A 7,781-nucleotide genomic window follows, 5' to 3' on the forward strand; every position below is an offset into this window, starting at 1 on the left:
TTTTTTTTTTTTTTTTTTTTTGAGTTGGAGTCTCACTCTGTCACCCAGGCTGGAGGACCATGGTACACACAGCCACTCCAGTGTTGACCTGCTGGGTTCCTGCGATCCTTCCACCTCAGCCTTCCAAGTAGCCAGAACTACAAGCGCGTGCTACCACGCCCAGCTAACTTCTCATATTTTTAATGGAAAAATATAAAATAGAAAAATACATATATCAGAGTACATACACACATTAAGGGCATATTGTTGATATGGACACAATTCAACTGTTTATAAGGTTAGTGATGTCACATGTACATCCTATTGTGGTTGCAGTAAAAAAAAAAATTGAAAAATACTGCTAACAGATTGAACTAATATTACTAAGATATTAAATTTAGAGATCACAACTTGTCAGGAAGAAAAGAAAAATAATAAATTCAGTGAGAAAGAGGCCCTGTCACTTTTTTTCCACTGCTGTGTCCACAGAACCTAAAATAGTGCCTGGTATATAACAGCAAAATAAATATCATTGAATGAGTGGTATATTCAGTCCCAACTTAATTTTCCAAACATATTAACCCTACAATATTCCTCCTCAATGCCATTTTCAGAGTTCATTAGATTCTTTGAGTCCAAGGACTTTTCTTGGACTCGAAGAATTTCCTTGACACAAACTGTTTCCTCAGACTAACAAAAGTCTTCCTTTTCTCAACTTACCAAACCAATTGATGCTTTTTATTACATTACATTTTATTATCAAATAATCTGATAGTCATAAAGTATATAAATATAAAATAATGAAGCATGATAAATTATAAAGTGAATATGCAGTACAAAAATATAGTTTTTCTTTATAATTCACTTAACTTTATTATATATTATATAATATATAATTATATATTAAACATTTGACTAACAATTCAGCATGCCATTTTAAAATTTAAAAGGTCTTTTGAGGCCAGGTACAGTGGCTCATCATACCTGTAATCCCAGCACTTTGGGAGGCCAAGGCAGGAAGATCACTTAAGCCCAGGAGTGCAAGACCAGCCTGGGTAACATAGAGAGACTTTGTCTCTACAAAGAATCTAAAAAATAACTGACTAGGAGTGGTGGCGCATGCCTGTAGTCCCAGCTACTCAGGAGGCTGAGGCAGAAAAATCACCTAAACCCAGGAGGTTGAGGCTGCAGTGAGTCACAACTGTGACACTACTCTCCAGCCTGAGCGAGAGTGGAACTCTGACTTTAAAAAAAAAAAAAAAAGTCAGTCGGCTCGGTGGCTCAGCCTGTAATTTTGTGCCTTTGGGAGGCTGAGGTGAGTGGATTGCCTGAGCCCACGGGTTCAAGACCCGCCTGGGCAGCAAGACCTCATCTCTACAATAAATAAAAAAATAAGCCGGGCATGGTAGCATGCGCCTGTAGTTCCAGCTACGTGGAAGGCTGAGGCGGAAGGATCACCAGAGCCCAGCAGGTCAAGGCTGCGGTGGCCGGGAGTGGCCACTGCACTTCAGTCTGGATGACAGAGACTCCAACTCGGGGGAAAAAAAAAAAGTCTTTGGAGGATGACTTAAATGACCAACATTTAATTAAAAATGAGATATTATACCAAATACCTTCTTTTAAACTCTCTATGTTTTTCATGAGCACAAAAATTATATCATTGATTATTCTCTTTCGTAAATAGAGCAATATATAAAAAGCTGAAGTCATCACTAAAGACTGAAAGCCAGGAGTTTTGGTATAGTAAATCAAATAGCTTCGCAATTCACAAATCACTCTGTGCCTCACCCACAAATAAGCCGATTTGGGATGTATGAAGAAAACAGTCTATCACAGCCACTGGTTTTGGCAACTGTTTTTTAAGAGGTTAAGTAGAATTTCACAGATTGACATTTTTTAGGTTTCCACATATTAAATATTTATTATGTTCCAGAAACCAGACTTTGGATATATATTTACATAAATGTCTGCATCACCTTCAGATCTTTGAAAAAAATTATTTGGCTGGAACTACTACTACTTTCTTCCTCCTTGGGCTATTTTTTAAAAGTCCTATGTTTTATACAGAATTATTTGTTGACACACCACAGAAAAGAGCAGGCATCATTTTTATCATTTTGCTTTTAAAATCCTTTTCCTTGTTCAACTGTATGGTAAGCAAGTAAAAATACTGAGACTGAAAAAAATTCTGCTTTCCTATTCTCCTTCAAATGCAGTATTTCATACTACCTACTAATTAGCCATCTTCAGTCAATCCCCGATTATTTCAGAGCTCACAATCTAAGAACTAATCTTCTTTCCATCACTTTAACCTTACCAGAGTGAATAGTGGAAAGTTCCAACTTTTGCAACTCCAGAATTAGGTTATAAATCTGGGAGGAGGAGGGAAATCTGACAGTAGCTGCTTGTTTTTTTTTTTTTCACTCCACTAAAACTCCCACACGGTCTAAAATACTCATGTTCCAGCATGAGCTTTGTACATCCCTGTATAAAACTTGCTTTCTTAAGCTTCACTTTTTTGCGGCTGTAGAAAAGTTTAAAATATTTCTGAAGAGATTAAATCGCTTGCCAAATACCCCGAAGTCCTCATGAATCACAAACGAAAACGTCATTTCAATCGGCAGAAAATGATATGGTATTATAGCCTCATCCACTCTACATTAGGCAGTACCATTTATTAACTTCAAGTATTATTTACCGACTTAAAGATGTGATTTTCTGGAGCCACAAAAACACCAGCGCGGGTCTCTGATTACAAAAGGTAAACGTTCTTAAATCAATTCCTTTAACGATCCCACCAGGACAGCTGATTGCTCTCTGGTTTTTCTGTGTCTACCCTATCCTGCCAAAAGCTCGCTGACTTTTGGGGTGCTGTGATTGAGGGTCCCCAAAGTGTTGCATCTGTAGTCAAAAGGTACAATGCGCCCTTCGAGGTTTACAAACGTACAATAAATGCTTTATGCTTAGAATTTATGCGACTTCCTCCTCCCAAGTCTCCGGCGCCTGCCACCTGTGCCCCTTCCATCTCCAGTCGTGCCCGCCACGGTGGTTTCCAGGGGGGGTGCTGAGGGGGAAGCGAGGGCTTCAGACTCACCCCAACATCTCCTAAATCCAGGTAAAGAGGGCCCACGCTTCCCCGCCGCACCTAATGCACCAGTCAAGAGAAACGCTCGGTCTAAGGAAAAAAAAAAAAGCCCCGCGCGGCTCCACCCAACAGGTGGGAAGGAGAAAGAAATGGACAGCTGGGCACCGAGGCCAAGCCAGGCCGCAAACTGGGCGGGAGACAGAGGCCGCGGCCCCCGCGAGGCCTGTGGCGCGGGGGCCTCCTCCCGGCCCCCCGTATCTCCCCCTCTAGCTCCTTTCAGGGCGCCCGCCCAGGCAGACCTTACGGTGGAGGCCACTCGATGCCATGAGCCGATGCCCGGGCCGACCTAGCCGAAGATGGCACGTCCGCCGACGACGTCCACACAGCCACCGCAGCCGCCGCCGCCGCCACCGCCACCAGCGCCGGAGACGCCTCGTCAAGAGCCCGGTGCGCATGCGTCCGAGTCCCTGGCGGCGAATGGGTCACGTGGCTCCGCCGCGCGCGAGCCCCACCCCCTCCGCGATTGCTACCGCCCCGCGGCTCCGGCCCCGCCCCCGCCGCCTCCAGCCCCGCCCCCGCCGCCCGAGAGCGCGGTGGAGCTGCTTCTATCTGACTTTCTATTTGCAGGCACTTCCCAGGAGGAAAGAGGGTGTTCGAACCCCCGGACTTAAATCAGACAGCACCAGGACGCCACCCAGCGAGTAAAATATTGTTGTTCCTTTTGGACAAATCTGAGATTTTTTCCAACAATTGCCCAGGATTTTCTCCTAAAAATTTACCAGAAATTCAGTCTTAAACCCCTAAATCTCAAGCTGGTATGGACGCTGGTCCCACTCAGGTTTCCTGAAAACGAAACAGTCGTGGACTTAGGGGTCTGGAAAACGGACTATTGTTAAAGAAATAGTTTTTCCATGACACTTGTGAAAGCACGGTAAGGAGGACATTTTCAGGACCGTGGCAATATGTACAGGGACCATGCAAGTAAGTCTTGCAGTGGGATCAGAGATACTGTGCTCAACTCCCAATACAGCGTGCGCAAGTGGGAGTCTATAGCCAAGGAGCAATGGTAAGTGGATGGAAAACTACTAAGAGGGAACATCAGGGACGAGGGGCTTTCTGGCTAAACACACTAGCATTCTTGCTGAAGACAGCCCAGGATAATCAGAGGACACCTAAGGGATGATGGAGGATGAAGAAGCTGATTAGATACTGAGGATGGTCAGATAATCAGGTTGGGGGTTCCTGCCAAAATGACTTAGCAAGGTTTTTTGCTAAAACTGGACTTTACAGAGGAAGTGCACTGAGAGGCCTAGCAGAAAATTCGGAAGTCTGACTAAAGCTTGGCCAAGCAAAGACTCTTTGTTGCTATTGAAGGGAGATGTGAGGGAGGGAGGGGGGAATAAAGGGAGATGTAAATCTGGGCGTGGTAGTTTACACCTGTAATCTCAGCGCTTTGGTGGTCCAAGATGGGAGGATTGCTTGAGGCCAGGAGTTGGAGATGATCCCAAGACCACATCTATTCATAAATAAGTTAGCAAGGTATGGTGGCGCATACCCGTAGTCCAGGTACTCAAGAGGCTGAGACAATATTCCCTTGAGCCAAGGAAGTTGAGGCAGCAGTGAGAGCCTTGATCATACCATTGCACTCCGGGCTGGTAAAACAATGAGACCCTGTCTCAAAAAAGCAGGGGAGGGCAAGGGGTGGGGATATGTAAATTATCCTCTGGACAAGCGAAGGGAATTTTATGTTGACAACCTTAGCAGTTCTCTTCAGTTGTATCCCCATACCCACCCACCTCTAAAAAGTTTGTTTTTCAAATCTGGCCTCCCTTCCTTTAACATCCTATTGCAATTCTGCCCTGTATTTCCCCATCGCTTCCCATGCATTCTCTTGTCAAGACTCCGTAGTATCACAACTGGGCTCCAAGTCACTCCTTTGGAATCTGTCTGCTTCTAAAATATTTCTGACAAGACAGTGTTTCCTGTCCACAACGCTGTTAATCATAAATCCCCTCAACTGCACCTTTGCTTCCAAATATCAAATGCTTAGCACTGCGTGGTAGCGCGCGCTTGTAGTTCTGGCTACTTGGAAGGCTGAGGTGGAAGGATCGCCGGAGCCTGTGAGTGTGCCACTGCACTCCAGCCTGGGTGACAGTGAGACTCCAACTCAAAAAAAAAAAAAAATTCAGCCAGGCTCGGTGGCTTAGCCTGTAATCCTGCGCCTTTGGGAGGCTGAGATGAGTGGATTGCCTGAGCCCGCGGGTTCGAGACCCGCCTGGGCAGCGAGACCTCATCTCTACAATAAGTCAAAAAATCAGCTGGGCGTGGTAGTGCATGCCTGTAATTCCGGCTACTTGGAAGGCTGAGGTGGAAGGATCTCCGGAGCCCAGCAGGTCGAGGTGCGGTGGCCGGGAGCGGCCACTGCACTCCAGTCTGGGTGACCGAGTGAGACTCCAACTCAAAAAAAAAAATTCAAGCTACCTTTTACTTTCATCAGACTGCTCCGAGTTGCAGCTTTCCCCCTCCATTTGCCTCTCCTACTCTTCAAGATAACTTTGTTTTGTATTCTGTGATGGTGAGGCCATGGCTCCCACAGATTTAACAGCAGCTTTTAAATGTTTGCTATGGGAAGGAACAGTCAAGGGAGTGATATATTGGGAAGACAGGCCAAAGTTTGCTGCTGGCACTGTTACTCAGTAACTTAGGCTGATGTGGCCTTCACTCCTTTTCTAGTGATCTATCACAGAAACAAAGAACAGAATATCACATGTTCTCACTCATAAGTGAACCCTGAACATTTACCATAATACTGTAAGAAAGGAATTGGCAGTAGCAGGATACTGGGGCGGGGGGCGGGGGGAACGACACAACATCAATAAGGGTACCTGATATTGTACCCCAAATCTTTCAAATAAAATAAAAATTTAAAAAGATTTAGCTCAAAAAATAAAAGAAGATGTAGTTCAGTCCTTCTGAAAGTGATTTATTTGGATCCTATGTTGCTGCTGTTTCTGGATAACTTATTAAATTATTAATTTGTGTAATGTTTTCACAGCTATAGAAATATCCAAACAACAGAGATATTTGCATTTTAATTGCTAATCTTCTTTCCTTCCATTTCCCTATTCTAGGTCTTTGTGTAGTCCTGTAACCAGGTTATTAAACTCTATCTATAATTGGTCTTAAATTGAACAAGTCACAAGGATTCTGCTAGGAAAAGGAAAGATTATTTGGGGCTAGATAGCTGAATTTGAGGCACACTTTTTTCTCACCATGGCCTGTTCATATTGTACCAGAGATTATCAGTTTCTTCTGTAGCCACTGAAGGAACAAAGAAGTGCTGAGAAGACAAAGGTGTTCAAGATGAAGAGGTTACCTCAAGCAGAAATTTAATGACCAAAGGCAAAATGGCCAGGGTGTGCGTTCTGGCAATGAGCATCAACAATTCAAGCCAAAGAGGCCAGAGGACATACATGGCCCAATGCACGGAGTGGCCCAGTCCATACACACTGAAGCTGAGACTGACAAGGACCTGTAGGGCTGAGATTACAATGTGTAGTGACACAGTGATCTATCTCCCTCTTACACTCAGCTGTCTTAGGAGCGAAGGGAAAGAGTAAAATCTGAAAGTGTTCCAAAAACTGAATGAGAGGCCAGGTGTGGCGGCTCACCTGCATTTTGGGAGGCCAAGGCAGGTGGATCGCTTGAGCGCAGGAGTTGGAGAACCAGCTAGGCAACATAACAAGACCTTATCTCTACAATAAATCAAAAAAATTAGCCGGGCATTGTGGTACGCACATATAGCACCTCCTCAGGAGGCTAAGGTACAGGAATCGCCTAGGGCAGGAGATGGAGTCTAAGGTGAACCATGATCATGACACTGCACTCCAGCCTGGGCAACAGAGTGAGATCTCAAATTGGAAACAAACAAAAAAACCTGAATGATCCATGAATTAATAATATCAGAAATGAAAGAAGGTAGCAGGGTGCAGGGACTCAAGTCTGTAATTCTAGCACTTTGGGAGGCAGAGGAGAGAGGATTGCCTGAGCCTACAGGTTTGAGACCAACCTGAGCAACATGGCGAGACCTCATTTCTATAATAAATCAAAAAATTAGCCGGGCGTGGTGGCATACACCTGCGGTTCCAGTTACTTGGAAGGCTGAGGTGGAAGGATCACCTGAGCCCAGCAGGTCGAGGCTGTGGTGGCCGTGAGTGTGCCACTGCACTCCAGCCTGGGCGACAGAGTGACTCTGACTCAAAAAAAAAAGAAAGAAAGAAATGAAAAGAGGGAAAGAATGAAACACCATAGATCCATATTTTTGCCAAACAACCCACCATATTCAGACTTTTATGTTTAGGGTAATCTTTTTTATTCATTATGGCAGAAATTACTTGTCTGTAATTAGAAGTGCAACAAATATAAATGGTGAATCCTGTGATGCCCATGAAAATGTACGTTTCAGATCCACTAATAAGGGGAGCATAATTATTTATGCCCCCTGCTGCTGTGCTCTGAAATCCATCACCATATTTGTGTCACAACCATCCTTCCTATAGGCTACTCCCAGCCAATGACAAAACATAGCAGGGATACTTTGGCTTATCCCTAGGAGATGTGGAACACCTCATGAGCAGCTTTGGCTTGAGGACTCCCAGTCAGTCCTGTCTGAAACTTCTTTCCTTCCCTTTCTGCAATAGTGGGGACAGAACTGTAT

General features: G+C 44.6%; 1 protein-coding gene across 3 annotated transcripts in view; it reads right to left on the bottom strand.

Annotated features, from left to right (window-relative positions):
- PRPF39 (pre-mRNA processing factor 39) overlaps positions 1-3,482 on the bottom strand; it is a 42,597-nt gene extending 39,115 nt beyond the window's left edge. For 2 of the 3 annotated variants that reach the window (XR_504486.2, XM_008060863.2), the window contains exon 1: positions 3,364-3,479. The gene's annotated coding sequence lies outside the window, so the exon portion shown is untranslated. Of the gene's footprint in view, positions 1-3,363 lie in introns of all 3 variants that reach the window. The other variant, XM_008060862.1, reaches the window with a different exon arrangement.
- Positions 3,483-7,781: the final 4,299 nt, after the last annotated feature.

The sequence above is a fragment of the Carlito syrichta genome, unplaced genomic scaffold (assembly GCF_000164805.1).
Source record: "Carlito syrichta isolate Samal-C Ts95f unplaced genomic scaffold, Tarsius_syrichta-2.0.1 Scaffold304749, whole genome shotgun sequence".
NCBI lineage: Eukaryota > Metazoa > Chordata > Mammalia > Primates > Tarsiidae > Carlito > Carlito syrichta.